The sequence below is a fragment of the Coffea arabica genome, chromosome 2e, assembly GCF_036785885.1.
Source record: "Coffea arabica cultivar ET-39 chromosome 2e, Coffea Arabica ET-39 HiFi, whole genome shotgun sequence".
NCBI classification, from domain to species: Eukaryota; Viridiplantae; Streptophyta; class Magnoliopsida; order Gentianales; family Rubiaceae; genus Coffea; species Coffea arabica.
In genome coordinates, this window is record NC_092313.1 from 63,226,339 (window position 1) to 63,243,164 (window position 16,826).

A 16,826-nucleotide genomic window follows, 5' to 3' on the forward strand; every position below is an offset into this window, starting at 1 on the left:
CAATTCATAGTAGTAAGTTAGTAGTTAGTTAGTGATGGCAAGATAGTTGTTGGGTTGTTGATGGGTTCACAAGAATCTTGACATTAGGTAGTGGACTTGAGGAGGCCTTATAGGTAGCTATCTTGAGGATTATTGTGTGTTTAATTGCTTGTTTGTTACTTGTTTTTGATGAGATATGGTGTAGTTTGAGTTGAAAAGTTGAAAAAGAAAGCTAGAGAAAGATGCATGCATGCTAGCCTAAAATTGTTGATTGTTCCTCTCTTGTTAATTTCAAAATTTTGATGCTTGGTTGACTTTGAAATTGATGGATATATGTTGTATATTGTGTATACAAAGTACCTTTCAAAAATCGTTTCATTTGGTTGCATAAAACTTGAGATTTGGCAAGATTAAAATCTGGAAATCGTATAGCAGGGGTACTCGGACAGTGTTTATTTGTTCGAACGTAACTCTCTGTACAAAAGTCGAAATTGAGTGCCATTTACAGCATTCAAAACTAGACATTCATAGCTTTCCAACAGTATAAAGATCTCCTGCTGGTTCGTTTTGAAAGGACCGTAGTGAGTCGACAAAGTTGGCTGTTCTGTTTTGACTGTTCATACGAATGAAACTGGAAGTTACATATTGTGGCTCATTTTTGTCCCACTTGTGGAAAGATTTTCAATCATTTGGAACCTAGTTTCCAATGCCACCAACCATTCTCAATTTGAGTTTGTATAGGGTAAGATATGGTTTGATTTCGAAAATGTGACAAAGCTAGAAACTGGAAATTTTTCCCTTTCTTGTTGGCCGAATGATCAAATCTGTTTTGGGATGTTATACTTCAAAGATTTTTGTGTCAATTGCTTATTAAATGTTTCTGGAACCTTGGTTTCAAAAATGGAGTGAATTGGGATTGATTTCATTGGACAAAACCTTTGGAAAGAAAGAAAGAGTGGGTTGGCAGATTTGTTTTGAAATATTTCATGAACTTTGGTCATTTCGTTAACTGCCTTCCCGTGGGAGTTTTTACTTAAACTTTGATAGAGAAGTAATCCTCATAAGTTTAAGTATACCAAATTTGGTGTAATTTCAATACCATTTCGATATCCAAATGATGCCCCAAAGATTGCTCTTCAAAACTGGAAATTCACTGTTCAAGTAGTGAAAATTAACCGACTTTAGGCTGTTATATCTTGTTGTTCAAAACTCCAAATTTAGTTCCTTTTGTTGTGTTTGAAACCTTGTTCGGGATTCTTTTTGCGTTACAAATTTCAGAGGCTGATTCACTTCCTGTGAATTTTGCCGAATTTCCAAACATTCCTGAAAAGTCAAGACTGGTTTTGCTCGATCTTCATGATACTGTAACTTTCAGCTGAAAATCGAATGATTTCTGGTTTGAATCTCTGAAAAGTGTCTTTAGAAGTTTTAGTGCTTTGAGTCTAGTTTCCATCGGTATAAAGTTTTCCATTGTTGGACTTACGGAACTCGAGATACGATTTTTCCAAGTAGTGTCACTCTAAACTGGAAAATTTCTGTTTTCAACCAAATTGCTCTTTTAAGAACTTTCCACCTTCCTTTACAATTGTTGAACTGTTTTAAGTGTAGTTTCACAGTTTAATACGATATCTCTTTGAAATTTAAACTCCATTTCGAATCTTAGTTTCCAAGGGATTAATCTCCTTTTTGTGATTCTTCTTGACTCTATAACTTTCCTTGTTTATAACATTTCTCTTCATACTTGAATTATAGACTTCAACCCTATTCTTATTGCCTCGATTTCCATGAGTTTGAAACAAAAAATGGAGCGTTTTGACTAGAGTAATTTTTGTGAATTTCACTAGTTTCATACTTGAACCTTAGAATCTTAACTTTGATATTTTTCTATGAAATGAGTGGAGTTTCAAACGAGTTTTAACTCCATTAGTTTGGATAGTGTGCATGCTCTTTGCCTTTTAAGGTTTGGGCATGAGTTTTCCTCGATTTTCATGCTGAAAGTGAAAATGGTACTTTCTCTTGGATATGAGATTACTTACCACGACTTGAATCAAAAATCACCTTCGAGCTCTCTTGAGCATTATTTTAACGATTTAGCTAGAAAAGCTTCTTTAATTTAGCTTGAACTCGTGACCTTGAGAGTGAATAGTAAAAAAATGTCTTTCTTTTAACCTTGGTCGAGCACCTAGGTAACTATGATTGCATATGTCTCAGGTGGTCACGAGAACTTCGAAGAGCTCGTTTGACTTCTCGCTTCACTCTTATTTTGCCCTTGGCTAGTGGTGAGTGTCAAATGCATGTTAAATGCTTATGTGATTGAAATATTAACTGTACAAGTGTTATACATGATACGCAAACTTGCCGAGACGAGAGTGTACTTTATTGCCCCCGTACTCTCTCTCTTTTAATTATGTGATACTTGTTATATGAATACATATGATTGGTAATTGTACATGAATATGTTTAACTCGTGAGCTCTGAGCGGATGCATGTACCACACCAATTGGGGTGGGAGGTACCTCTCATACCGTCTCAGTGCTATAATCGGTTCTCTGAGCGATAGCATGTACCACATCAATTCGGATGGGAGGTTCCTCACATGTCGACTCAGAACCATAAACAATTCTAAGTCGATTGGAGCGATGCCTCATCAGTCACTTATACTTCTGGGGGACACCCTAACCCATTGGCCAACCTTGTAACTCGAGTCGGCAAGGGCTTGGTCGAGAAGTTTGGTGAACCATGAGAAAATTCGTAAAACTTGATCTATTTGAGAGATCTCGCTTGGCATATTTGAGTAGTATCGCCTTTCTAAATGATGAGCGGGCACGGAACAGGGGGTGTAACGGTGAACGGGATTCGTGAAGTAAAGTGGTGTTCTACGGACAAAATATACCTATCCGGGTGACGGAGTGTCATCACGCGGAGGTATATGATCGAGACTCGGCAAAGCAAGTGGAATCTAGCTCTTGAGAATGCCCGTATCCTTAATGAGTGTATTTTATTTTAAATTATGAATTATTTGAACGTTATAGCTTTATTTCTCGTATAAGTGCTATTGTTACTTGAACTATGTGTTTGCATGCTTTTCTTGGCCTCACTGAGCGTTAGCTCATCCCATTTCATTTGTTATTCCTTAACAAGAGAGTGACATGAAAGAAGTGATTGGAAGATACTTTTGTATAGCTTGGTATTTTGTAACTGATCTTTGGGGAACAATAAGATTTGGAACTCGATGTAGTTGACTTGAGATTTGTATCCTTGGATATGCTTGTACAAATGAAATATTATAGTCGTGTTATTCTTTTGATATATTTAGATGTAATCATTGGAAATTGGTCTGTTTCTCATTTAAGGATTGCAGTGAGTCCCGGCGAGAGTTGGATAGGCGGTCCGCCGAACTCTTTGGTTCGCCTTGGGGGAGATGGGGTCGTCACACACGTGGTCTTTATGCTGGGTGAACTTGGGCCAAGTGGTGATATGATCCCGATTATGTGAATGAGTGTAAAGGACTAAGTGCTCTTCTTGAGCGTAAGCTGTGAATCATGAATATTATAGGCGTAAGACCTTTATCATGATACTTGGGGAAGACTGACATGTACGTCGGGTAGGAATTTTAAATGTGGTTGATTTACACTTGGGAATGGCCAGATCAAGTTGTGAATTATCCTATTTTTGTATTCTTGTACCCGAGTACACAAGAGCTGCGGACATTTGGATTAAAGTCGACATTATGACTATCTTTGAGGTAAATGTGAATGACAAAGCTCAAGGTGTGACGACCCTACTGTACCCAGAGGCGTACCAAAGGGTTTAGCGGATCGCCTGCCCAACTCTCGCCAGGACTCACTTACTCGAAACTCGAGAAAATAACTTACATTCATAGTAAATAAGTAACACAACAAGTTCAAACTTAATATATACATTGATGCTCAGATTCAGCTATAAGGCTTATACACGCCCAAATACATTAACGTGTTTACAATCCAAGTCCAATCAACCCTAGTCGGGTGTTAGCACGAGTACAATTCAAAATTTCAAGACTAGATTCTGTACAAGTTTCACGCCTCGCTCGTACCCACTGCTAAGGAAAACAAATGAAATGGGGTAAGTTATATGCTTAGTGAATAATCGGGGGTAAAAACGTAAAATCACATCCAAATAAACATGTAACCAAGATATTTCACATCAATAGACAGAAATGTAAAATCACAATGGTAGGATACGGGTGGCTTCAAAGCCAGTTCAATTCCCCAAACTTGACCACCTGTTGACACTCCGTCAACCAAAATACTCATAGACCGTAGACTCCACTTAACTTTCTCCGTTCACCTTATCAGTCCCCGCTGGCCAGTCAACAACACACAGCAGCTCGAGCGAAACAAAATAATTTAGTTTTAATCAAAGCTTTAACAAAGAACGAAATCCCAAGGTTAGCATGGAACTATCTTCGACCAAACCCCGGCTGGCTCGAATAGTTCATCTATCCTTGGAACCGAGTTGGAACCAAGCCCTGAAATATCCAATCTCTCACTAGATGATATCTCTCAACAAAGTACATAACAAAGACTCACCCCAACAGCACACAGCACAAGGGGTTCAATTCAAGTCATGTAATCACCCCAACAACACACAGCAAAAGGGTGTTACTCAGCACAAAGCATGTATTCTCACATATTGAGTCAACAACAGAGAATGGGCTTAGGCGAGTGAGATAAAGTACACTCTCGCCTAAGTACCCATTCAACATATACAAATCACATCGACAATTTATCATATAAACCAATCCAATTACTCACTCAAAATAGTTAGCGCGCAAATCAAGGCACTTTATATGGATCCACCGACTCCGTCCGGTTCGTCACTGCCTGTGATAGAAGATTATACTCAACTATCAGTCAACCGACCATCACAAATGGAAGTAAGGACTAAAACGGCCAAGACGGCAAAAACGACAAAGAAATGCATGTGCGCGTGCGCGGAAATGAAAACGGTATAAAAATGGGTTACACGGTTTTGACCATAACCAAAGATATGGTTATCCGATCAAGGTGTACTAGGTAGCGTCTCGAGACTAAGACAAAGGGTTACAACTTTCATGAAGACAACTCAACCCGATTTTCAATGGATCTAGGTCAAATTTACCGATTACAGAACCAGAACTCCAAAGACTGGTTTATACCTCTAATGAAAATTTGGCGGCATGCCCCTTGTGTTTACCTATTTTCTAGTCATTTATGGCTTCATTATTTTTCTCAAATCAGCTCCAATGTCATACATAGGCAATGCTACCACAATAGCCCTTCAATTAGGCTCAAAATAATCCAATTACAACACAAGTCGTAATAAGGCAACCGGAAATCAAGTTTAAAGGTAAATAGTTAAATGGCGGATTGACGTCTCTTGGAATTTAGGCCATAACTAAAGCTACGCCTATCGATTTGGAGTAAACTTTATACTGTTTCGAAGCTAAGATAGAGAACTACAAGTCTTATGAAGACATCAATAACCAATTCGTGCATTTTCAATATCAAAATGTGCAATCACCGAGAAGACAGAAAATTGTCCACAAAACAGGGCATTTGGCAGTCAGGGGTATTTTTATAGTTTTACATGCTACAGTGCTTCGATTGAGCTGAAATTTTGCAGGAAGCTATATAATATCATTTCCTACAACTTTTATGTTTTGATCTAAGCCTAATTAGGCCTCTAACATGGACGAATTAAACAGGTCAAAAGCTAAACAGGTCAGTAATTTCTGGAATTTGAACTTTTCCTCTAGAATTTCATATCCAATAAGCATTCAATCATCAAAACCAACAATTACTAACTCTATAACATCCATTACTAGATAAATAACCATAATCAAGGCTGAAAATGTAAACCCTAGCTGCATAGTCCAACATCTCATTCCAAACTAACAAATTTACCGTCATAAGGCAAGATTAAAAGCTTCTAACTAAACTTTAACAAGATTAAATGCAAGAAAAGGATAGGAAACCATAATATCACACCAAGGCTTCTTGCAAGAGAGAATCACAACCTTTTCCTCCAAAGTTTCACCACACAAAGCTTCTTAAGAACTAAAGGGAGAGTTTAATCGGTTTAGATTTGGATTTTCACTCAAATCAAGCTAAAAATCAAGATGGAAATTGAATGGTTTCTTCCCTCTTTTCTCTCTCACCCTCAAGGCTGGAATGTGCAGAAATGGTGGCTGAAATTAAGCTTCAAAAAGGTTAAGATGATAGGAATTCATTTGGGTCAAAATTGGACAAGAGTCACCTTTTGATTGGAAGTCAATTTTTTTCTTTTCTCTCTTGTTTTTAGTCCAAAATTTCGGCTACATTAAGAAGATATTTAGGTCTAATTTTGGTCAATTAATAACAAGAAGATTAAGGTAATAAAGTAATGTTCAAGTGGTGTACTCACTCGGTAACAAACAGTACATTTCGGTTTACACAGTTTTTCCTTAATTCGCGTATACTACTGTTTTAATTTATAATTTACTAACTTATTATTATTACTTCTAATCTCACACATTTTCTTATCCAAAACTCACTCTTAACTACCAAATTTAGTACACACTCCACACCGATTAATCACACTATCAAAAGACATAAAAACCCTAGTTTACCTTAACGATAAAAGTGAAGGGAAAACCCTTCGTTCTATGATTAATTGTAACCATTGAAGAAGTGAATAAGTAGTAAAGTTATTGTAAAATAATAGATTCCAAATAAAAGGAAATTTTTAAGAAAATATGAGGGATTTTACAAGTTCTCACAATCACACTACCAAAATGCACACAAAAACACACACCAAAATCCTAGTATGCACAAAAATCCTAATTTATGCCCTTCCTTTAGAAAAATAATAACTTGAGTTATAAATATAAAAAATTCGTACAACTTGATTTGTTAAAAACTAGACTTCAAATACTAAGAATCTTTAGAAGACACCTCAAAGAGATTTAGTTCATAAGTTGGTCCAAATTGAGCCATAAGTTACTACAACATTCCTATGTTTACTTGTGCAGGGCAGAATTTTCAGCCAATTTTACCAATTTTCTGGAATTTCTAGGGATTGAATAAAACTCTGAATTTGATATAGTAGGAAGCCCTATGAGTCTAGTTTTAAATACAACAAACGGAACTCAATTCTGACTTTCCTATACGAAGTTATAGCCAATTTCCCAAAACTGCGCAGAGCCTCTTGCGAAAATTTCAAGATTTTCTAACAACTTGAGAATATGAAACTTTTCTTAACAAAATTCGCTTCCTTGGCTCAAATTCAACCATTAAAGCAACCAAGAATCAAAGGCAAGTGAGTTCACATAAGGGTTATAAAGACAAGTGAATTTTCGGGGTCTCACACAAGGCACTGAAGATTTTAATATGTGATCTAGGAATTGAACTGATTGAGAAGAATGGATCGAAAAGAGCTATAATGGACTAATCCAGTAACTAGTTCGTTAGGGTTTCTGTGGCTGATGGTTAGATTGTCATGCATGTTGGAGAAGCTAGCATTGCTGACCTGTCTCCTTCTAATTTGGTTCTTGATTGACTACCCATGCCTGTGCTTCTTTGATACCTACCCCTCGATGCAAAAGTAGGGATTTGGTTTTGATTCCTATCTTGCCCAGATTGAGAGTTTTGGATTAGGTATGGAAGTTTTGGAGAAAAGGGTTTGGATTCTAATCTTGTATATGTTCTTTTAGTGAATGTAGGCTGACCACTTCGATTGAGGATGGAAAGGATACTAGGGGGATAAGTAGCCATAGTATCTTTTGGGTGTGGCATTGACAATGACCATTAGTAAATTGGAGATTGTAAACTTGAGTTTTGCAAGCAAAGATTAGAATTTCGAGAACGAAATTCTTTTAAGGGGGAGAGAGCATGAGAACCCAAAATTTTCATACCTTTCATTTTGGCTTACTTACTTGTATATATATAGCGAATGATAATGGACAGTTGTACCTTATTGCTTCTTTTAATTGATTGCCTAATGTTTTGTGGCACGAGATATTTATGGCAAGAAAGAGATTTTAATACAAGAGATTTCAAACCCTAGTTTTGACCAAAAAAAAAAGCTTTTGTTTATTTTTGCTCACTTTTAGATGTTTGCAAGTTGTCTTGTGACCCGATAGTTAGTTACATATTTTCTTTGATTTCATTTACTTGTCTTGAATTCTTGGTTGTTTTATTAGTTGAATCATGATTTTAACCTATTTCTTATTTTTACTTGGTGTATTTTTCATGTGATACATGTTAAGTCTCATAGTTCATAATACTAGTGTGACCGATTAGTGAAGTGTGTATCATAAATTGGGGGATTAGAAGGAGTTACATATTTTCTTTGATTTCATTTACTTGTCTTGAATTCTTGGTTGTTTTATTAGTTGAATCATGATTTTAACCTATTTCTTATTTTACTTGGTGTATTTTTCATGTGATACATGTTAAGTCTCATAGTTCATAATACTAGTGTGACCGATTAGTGAAGTGTGTATCATAAATTGGGGGATTAGAAGGAGTTTTGTGTAAAAAAAAAATTATGTGACAAGAGTTGTTACAAGCTAATTGGAGCATTTGGATGTTAGGAAGTTAAATGGATAGACATTACTTCTTTTCTTGCCAAATGTCCATCATCTATAGAAAGTTAGCAAAGACCAAGTCTTTATATGACCAACCAAGTTTTATCTCATCCAAATCATCTTCTTTGTTTGCTTGTCTTGGCCAAAAACGTGAGGAGAGAAAGGGAGAGAAAAGCTCCAAGTTCAAGCCTTGATTCTTGTCCAATTAGCGATGGAAAACAAGAGAAAACTCAAATCTACTCCGACAAATCTTGCATCAAGTTTGGAAGTGAGCTTGTGGTGAAGTTATTTGAGAAAGAAACCTCTTATCTTGCATCTTATCTTGGGATTTTGAGATATTGTTCTAAGAAACTCCTCTTTTTCTTCTTACTTTGCAATTTAATCCACATATGACTTGATATTGGAGGATTTCATGGAAGATTTCATGGTTTTGCAAGGTTTTGGTGAAGTTGTTGCTAGGGTATGGTCAATTTCCAGTTCAATGTTCAATTTTTAGCCTTGAGATGAATTTTCCAGCTTTGATATGGGCTTTTATAGCTTTGATATTAGGTTTTCTAACCTTGATATGAATTCTCTAGGTTCAATATGTGATTTTTCAGCTTTAATAGGAGATTTATAGCCTTGAGATACAATTTCCAGTTTTGAGAGGCAAAATTCCAGTCTTGATGTAGTTACTTGAAACTTTATATATATGTGGAATTGTGATGGATTTTCTTGCCAAGAACATATGTCATAAGCCTCATGAAATGTTAATTATAAGAAATAGTGCATTTGTCATGGAAATAAATAAGAAAGTTGGAATTTTTGATGGAGATATTGCTGGAAAATTTTTGTTATGGCTGTCCGAGAGGGAGAGAAGGAATTTCAGCTTTCTTTTCAGAAAATTTGTGGCGATTTTGACATACTCTTGTTCAAGACATTTGTTAAAACCTTACTCTTCATATATATGTTGATTATGAGCCAAAATAAAGAAGTTTAATGTTGAATTTCCAAACTATTTGTGTGCTAAAAAATTTTGCCGCTGGAGACTCTGAGCAGTCTTGAAAAATCTACTATATCTTTGTATAGAAAAATCTAAATTGAGTCCCGTTTATTGCATTTGAAACTAGATTCATAACTCTTTTAACCGTGTAAAATTCATGGTTTGGTTCACTTTCTATAAATACCAGCAAAATTTTAAAGTGGGCCAAAAATCCAAGACTGTCCTGTTTTTGCACTTAGTTGAGCAGTGAATTGAGACTAAGATTTCACTAATTTATGAGCTAAATTTTAAGAAGATGTCTTCTAGAGAGTTTTAGAATTTTGAGTCTACTTTCTAACAGTATAAGATTTATGATTTTTGGACTTACGAAACTCAACTTATGACTTTTCAAAGAACGTTATAAAAACTAAAATTTTTCTTATGAAATGACAAAAAAACTTGGAAGGGTCTTGGAAACATTTTCTAGCTTTTAAACCTAACTTTCTCGATTACTTGCACACCATTTCATACTTGGATCATGAATTTATTATGTATATGAGTTTTTCAGCTGTCGCATTGTTGACCTTGGTCCCTAGCTTTTGATGTTTAAAAAACAAATGGATAATATTAATATCTCTTCAAAAAATACTTTCAGTTATGCAGCAATTTGATTCTAAGAACAAGTGCAATTGAAAGAAAACAAAGGTTGCTGAAAGCTGTCGGACGCTTGGATGGGACGTTCGATAATCATTGCGCAACTTCGGACGCATGAAGAACTGTGAGGACCTGAAAATTTTCTTAATTTAATTTATTTTACTGGCTTAATTAATTATTTAATTCGACTATTTAAAATCTATTTATATGGAAAAGCGTATCTCTTATGTTTTTAAAGCGTTTTATTAGAAAAAAAAATTATTTTTTGAAAACTTGTTTAGTCCGGAATAATGAATATATATTTTTCGAGACTATATTTTAATTGAGAGTGTATTAATTTTGGAAAAATAAGAATGATCAATAGTAGATTAAGAAAAGTCGTGAGGACTCGCAAAATTTATTTATTTTAAACTCCTGTTACAAGCTTATTTAAATATTTAATTGCCAGTTTATTCCGAATATTATTTTCTAACCTTTTTAGACCCAATTACATGGAACTATGACTTTCTTATATTTTTAAAATGACTTGGTGTGGAAATTAATTTTTGGAAGTTCGTTTAGTGAAAATAGTGAATACGCGTTTGGAAACAGTGACCGATTTGATGATACAATAAGTTCGAAAAAATTGGATACTTATACATTAGTCTTAAAAATAGATATTTTCATGTTTAAGTATTCAAGTATTAGTTAGTGGTACAATCGTTATAGGAATTTCTTGGAGATTTCACTCTATCGCGCACAAATTGGAAATACGCGTTTTCACACGCGCGATTTAATTGAGGGACTTAAGAAATTTATTTCTAGATTATTAAGAGTGAATAATAATAGTATAAATATAAGTGCATTAGAGGTTTAGTACACTAGTGAAATAAACCCGAGAGGAATCGAGCACGAAACACGCGTATCCTTAGTTGACTTTTGGAGCATTTTGGGCCACACATTATTGAGTTTCTCATGGGAGCATCACACTAGATCAAAATCCTTCAATTCATCACCCAAAAGTGGCGTGCAACACTCTTCCTCTTTGCTCCCAAAACAGCCGTGCATCAAGAGAAGAAAACAACACCAAAGTTCTTCATTTTTCTTCATCAAATCCTCACCAAACTTTCACCAAATCAAACCAAAATTGAACCACACCTAACTAAACACTTGGTGATCATCTTAAGCCAGAAAAGGGGCTTCATTTCCATGGTTTTCTTGAGTTTCAAAGTGACCAAAAATTCTGATTTAGTCATCAAGAGAGGTAATGAACGATCAACCTCTTAATTCTTGATTTATGGAAGTTAGATTACACTCATGAGCTCTTGGATTCTCATGGGTAGCTTTAAATTGTTGTAAAATTGGTGAGTGGGCTCTATGAACTTCCACTTTGATGGAAAGACTGATTTGATGATTGATGATGAAATTAATGGTGGTTTAGTGCTTATATTAGTGGATTAATGTTGAATTGTTGGTAGAAAATCAAAGGAGGTGCTTGGAGCAAAAGTGACCATTTTACCCCTGCCTTGTCCGACCACTTTTGTGAAAATTTTGTGGTTCTAATGGCTTGATTATGTTGTTTACATGTTATATTGGTTGTGTAAAAAGTTTCATTGAAAAATAACTTGATTTGGTCACCCAAATGTTGGATTTACGACAGCTTAGCAATCTGGAAATTTATCCCGTATTCACCCAGGTAGTGTATTTGTTTCGGCTATATCTTTTTACTCCGATGTCGGAATCGAGTGCCGTTTGTAGCACTGGAAACTAGATATTCCCAGATTTCTAATGGTATAAAATGAACATTCTGGTTCCATTTGAGTGAGCTAAACCATTTGTTTGAAATCCACTGTCCTGTTTTGTTGCTTCTTGGAAGGCAGCACACGAGTTGCAAATTGATGCTCACGAATGAGCTGTTTATGGACAGATTTTGAAAATGGTTTCTTCTGAGAAAATATAGCCTTATGAGTCTATTTTCTAACTCCACCAACCATGCTCAATTCCAAGTTGAATTGAGTGATTTATGATCGAAATTCAAAACTGACTTTGTGAACGAAAACAGTGTTTTGGATAGATTTGAAACTAACTACGGTTTGGGACTTGTTATCCAAAGTTTCTTATTGTAAATCATCTATCGAATGTACCTTGAACATATTTTGGACATTTCCTACTGGAATGAACCATGTTTGAGATGTTCCTTGACTAAATGTTTGGAAACGGCAAAACGGAAGTTCAAAGGCAGCTTAGCCTTAGAATTTCTTGTGATTTCAACGGTTTTGTTAACCCACTTTCTGTGCTTATTTCTCTATGAAATTTGGTAGAGGAACAACCCTTGTATGATTGTGTTACACTGCTAATTTTGGTGTTATTCCGAGGCCGTTTCATTTCTCAACTAAACTTCCAAAGTTCGTGACTTGATTTTGGAAAAACCCTTGTTTAACAAAGAAATTTGGGTAACTTTGAGCTACCATATCTTGGTGCTCAAAACTTCAATTCTCATTCCGCTTATTCCATTTTAAACTTTGATTACAACTCTAATAGAGTTTCAAATTTCAAAGACCAGTTCAAATTGAGTGAATTTTGCCGAATTCCCAAAGTTGGCCAAAAACCAACCCCGAAAGCTGTCTTCATGTTCAAAACAGCAATTTTGAGCCAATTTTTGAATACCTTCCATTTGGAATCATGGAAAAGTGTCTTCTAGAAACTTTTAGTACTTTGGAATTAGTTTCCAAAGGTACCAAGTTTTCCAATTTTGGACTCATAGATAGTGAGATCTGATTTTTCAAAGTTTGCTTGCCGAATCTGAAATTTCCGAACTTAAAGGAAATTGAGGGTTTCAAACTCTCCATTTTACTCCGATATTACTAGACCATTTTACACTTGATTTCAAAGGCGAGAATCAAATTTCTCTTGTGTTTTTAAAACCACTTCCGAGCCTCGACTATAAATAATTAAAGTTCAATTCATGAATTCTCCTTAGAATGAACACTAGTATAACCTTCACGATAAGTAAGGGATTTTAAGCGATGGTGTGTAATAGACAACTATTGTTTGCTCAGGTGCTCAAGGAGACCTTCAAGAGGATCTCGAGGGGAACACCTGAAGGATTGTATACGCACTTACTCTTTTGTTGCAATAGGTGAGTGTTCCATATAGGAGTACGTAATTTGAATAAGTCTATGACATGCTTAATGCATGATCATTAAGTGTTAAGTGCTACATGTTAAGTATTTACCACACTCATGCATATTTAAGTAATGTATACTTGAATTACTCGACATGAAATACTTGAATTGCATATTTATGTGATGTGTTTAAATGATTAATTATGCTATGGCTACATAAGTCGGTTGGAGTGAATCTCCTCGACTCTTAAGTGGTAAAAGTGGGAAACGGCCAATGGCGGCCTATTAAAATGACTAATGTCTACCAATTAACCGTGATTACTACCGTTAACCGTCAACCGTTACCGTTTACCGTAATTTCTTATCGTTTTCCTATCTACTTGATTACCTGGTACTTGATTACTTGATTACCGTAAATTACATGTTCATATGAAATTATCAAATATTGCTTATACATTTATGTGTTAATTGTTGCTAGTAATTGCTCATATGAAATTGTCCACCATTTTAAGGCGTGTGTGTACTTTATCTTACTCGACCTACCAAAAGAATAAATTTTTATTATTAGCCAAGTTATTTGATTACTTGTGCATGTTGTAAGCTCTAAGCTGAACTTGGGCCCTGCCCTTGGTTACTGAACTATTCGAGTCAGGATTGGGCTCAATCGGGTAGGTTGGAACCCTGAGCCACCGTTTTGGTATACTTGAGTATTGCCACTGGAGGGATAAGGCGATAGCCAGACAGTACCGTGGGGACCGGAAGTTATAAGGTGCAGTTGACCAAAATGGTTTCAATGGAATACCGTATCCTTCAATATGTGTTTATTTCACATAATGATAACCGTTTCATGCAAATGTGCCATACCTGTGATATGCTGAAATTACTCGTACAATGATTATTGTCTCATGTTAATATGCCAATGTGCAACCTTGAACCATACACGCAGTATGCTCAATTACTTGATTTATTAGAACTGCTAGAGTGTCTTGGAACCTCACTGGGCTATGTAACTCATCCCACGTTTTGAGTTTCTTTAACAGGGTTCGAGACCAAGAATGTGAATAGTACTAGATTGCTTTCTCTTGAAGACTTTAAGTTGTATTACAACAGATGGCTGTAGTAAATATTCTTTTGGGTTGTATTAAACTTGAGAGTTGATTAATTGTAAGTGTGGGATATTTTGGAGTACTTTTATTATGTATTGGAGTTATTTGAAATATTATTGAAGTATTCCGGGCTTGTGACTTGTGGATTGTAGTGAGCCCTGGCGAGAGTTGGGCAGGCGTCCTACGGATACCCTTTGATTCACCTTAGGAAGAAGTGGGGGCGTCACAAGAACTCCATCACCGGAAGTCCGAAGGAAATAAGACATTCCCCCTAACTCACTGACTTCGATCGGACGCAAGCATCGGACGTCCGATAGAATCTTTCAAACTCTTTGTCTGCTATCGGACGGAAGTACCGGACGCCCGATAGGATCCTTCATATTCGACGAAAGCTGTCGGACGCTCACAAGGACAATACCGGACGTCCGATAGAATTGAAGAAAATTTCTCAAACACACTACTTGCTGTCGGATGCAAAAAATAGGAGTACCGGACATCCGACACTCCCAACGACTAGTTGAATTTTCAGCTACTTTCTATCCGTTGGAAATATTGATGAAACACTTTCTTGATTTCTTATAAATAGAGTATGGTCAGAAACTCTAAATAACTTTTGCACATTGAAGATACAAAAGATTTAGAGTAGTTTTAGTAAGAAAACACTCTCCAAAGAAGATTTGTAGTATTGGTAGTGTGAAGTTCATTATAAGCTTTTCATTTGTGAGTGAATACTTCAATAGTGTATCTCTGTGAGGGTTGTCCTGAGGGATAGTAAAACTTTCTTGCTTGACCGAGTGGAGCTTTGGGTAAGGAGGAAGTGAACCTTCCTTTGTACACAAGATTGGTTGTATTTCATCAACTTGAAGAATCTTGTTCTATAAATTGATCTACAAGCTCAAGAGGAGTTTGGTAGTCAATTGGTTTGCAATTCTTCCCTTTTTATTTATTTATTGTTATATTGTGATCTTTTACCCCCGAAAATGTAGGAGATATTGGTAAGATTGGTGAGATTCTTGTTCCTAATGCCTTTTTGTAATTCTCTTTTGATGTTTCTGATGTTTTGAACTGAGTTTTCCTTGATGTTTTTGAATATTACTGAATTTGTATGATGTCAAAAAGAGAGAGAAAAGAATAATTCTGATCTAATGATGATTTGCTTTGTTAAACTCTCTGTGATATGTTGGTACTTTTCGTTGGTGATTGCTAAATTCTGGTATCATTTCTCTGTTTTTGTTTGGAATATTGGATTCTCTGTTATTGTTGCTGGATTACGGTATGAGAATTTTACTCTCATCTTATGTGACAAAAAGAGGGAGAAATGGATTCTATGTGTAAGGGGGAATTATTCTGAAATTATAAGTTTGGATGCACTGAGTGAGGGGGACCTTATGCTCATATACTCAATCTTCTTCTTTCTTCCATCCATTGTTTTGTCATCATAAAAAAGGGGGAGAATGTTGACCTTGGTCCCTACCTTTTGATGTTTACAACAAAAATGGATAATATTAATATCTCTTCAAGAAATACTTTCAATTATGCAGCAATTTGATTCTAAGAACAAGTGCAATTGAAAGAAGACAAAGGTTGCTGAAAGCTGTCGGACGCTTGGATCGGACGTCCGATAATCATTGCGCAACTTCGGACGCATGAAGAACTCCATCACTGGACGTTCGAAGGAAATAAGACATTCCCCCTAACTCACTGACTTTGATCGGACGCAAGCATTGGACGTCCGATAGAATCCTTCAAACTCTTTGTCTGCTATCGGACGGAAGTACCGGACGTTCGACATGATCCTTCATATTCGACGAAGGCTGTCGGACGCTCACAAACACAATACCGGACATCCAATAGAATTGAAGAAAATTTCTCAAACTCACTGCCTGCTGTCGGACGCAAAAAACAGGAGTACCGAACGTCCGACACTCCCAACGGCTAGTTGACTCTTCAGCTACTTTCTATCCATTGGAAGTATTAATGAAACACTTTCTTGGTTTCCTATAAATAGAGCATGGTCAGAAACTCCAAATAACTTTTGCACATTGAAGATACAAAAGATTTAGAGTAATTTTAGTGAGAAAATACTTTCCAAAGAAGATTTGTAGTTTTGGTGGTGTGAAGTTCATTGTAAGATTTTCATTTGTGAGTGAATACTTCAATAGTGTAGCTCTGTGAGGGTTGTCCTGAGGGATAGTAAAACTTCCTTGTTTGATCGAGTGGAGGTTGGGGTAAGGAGGAAGTGAACCTTCCTTTGTACATAAGATTGGTTGTACTTCATCAACTTGAAGAAGCTTGTTCTATAAATTGATCTACAAGTTCAAGAGGAGTTTGGTAGTCAATTGGTTTGCAATTCTTCCCTTCTTATTTACTTATTGTTATATTATGATCTTTTAATTGCTTATCTCTTCTACTCCCAAGCAATCGTGCTTTCT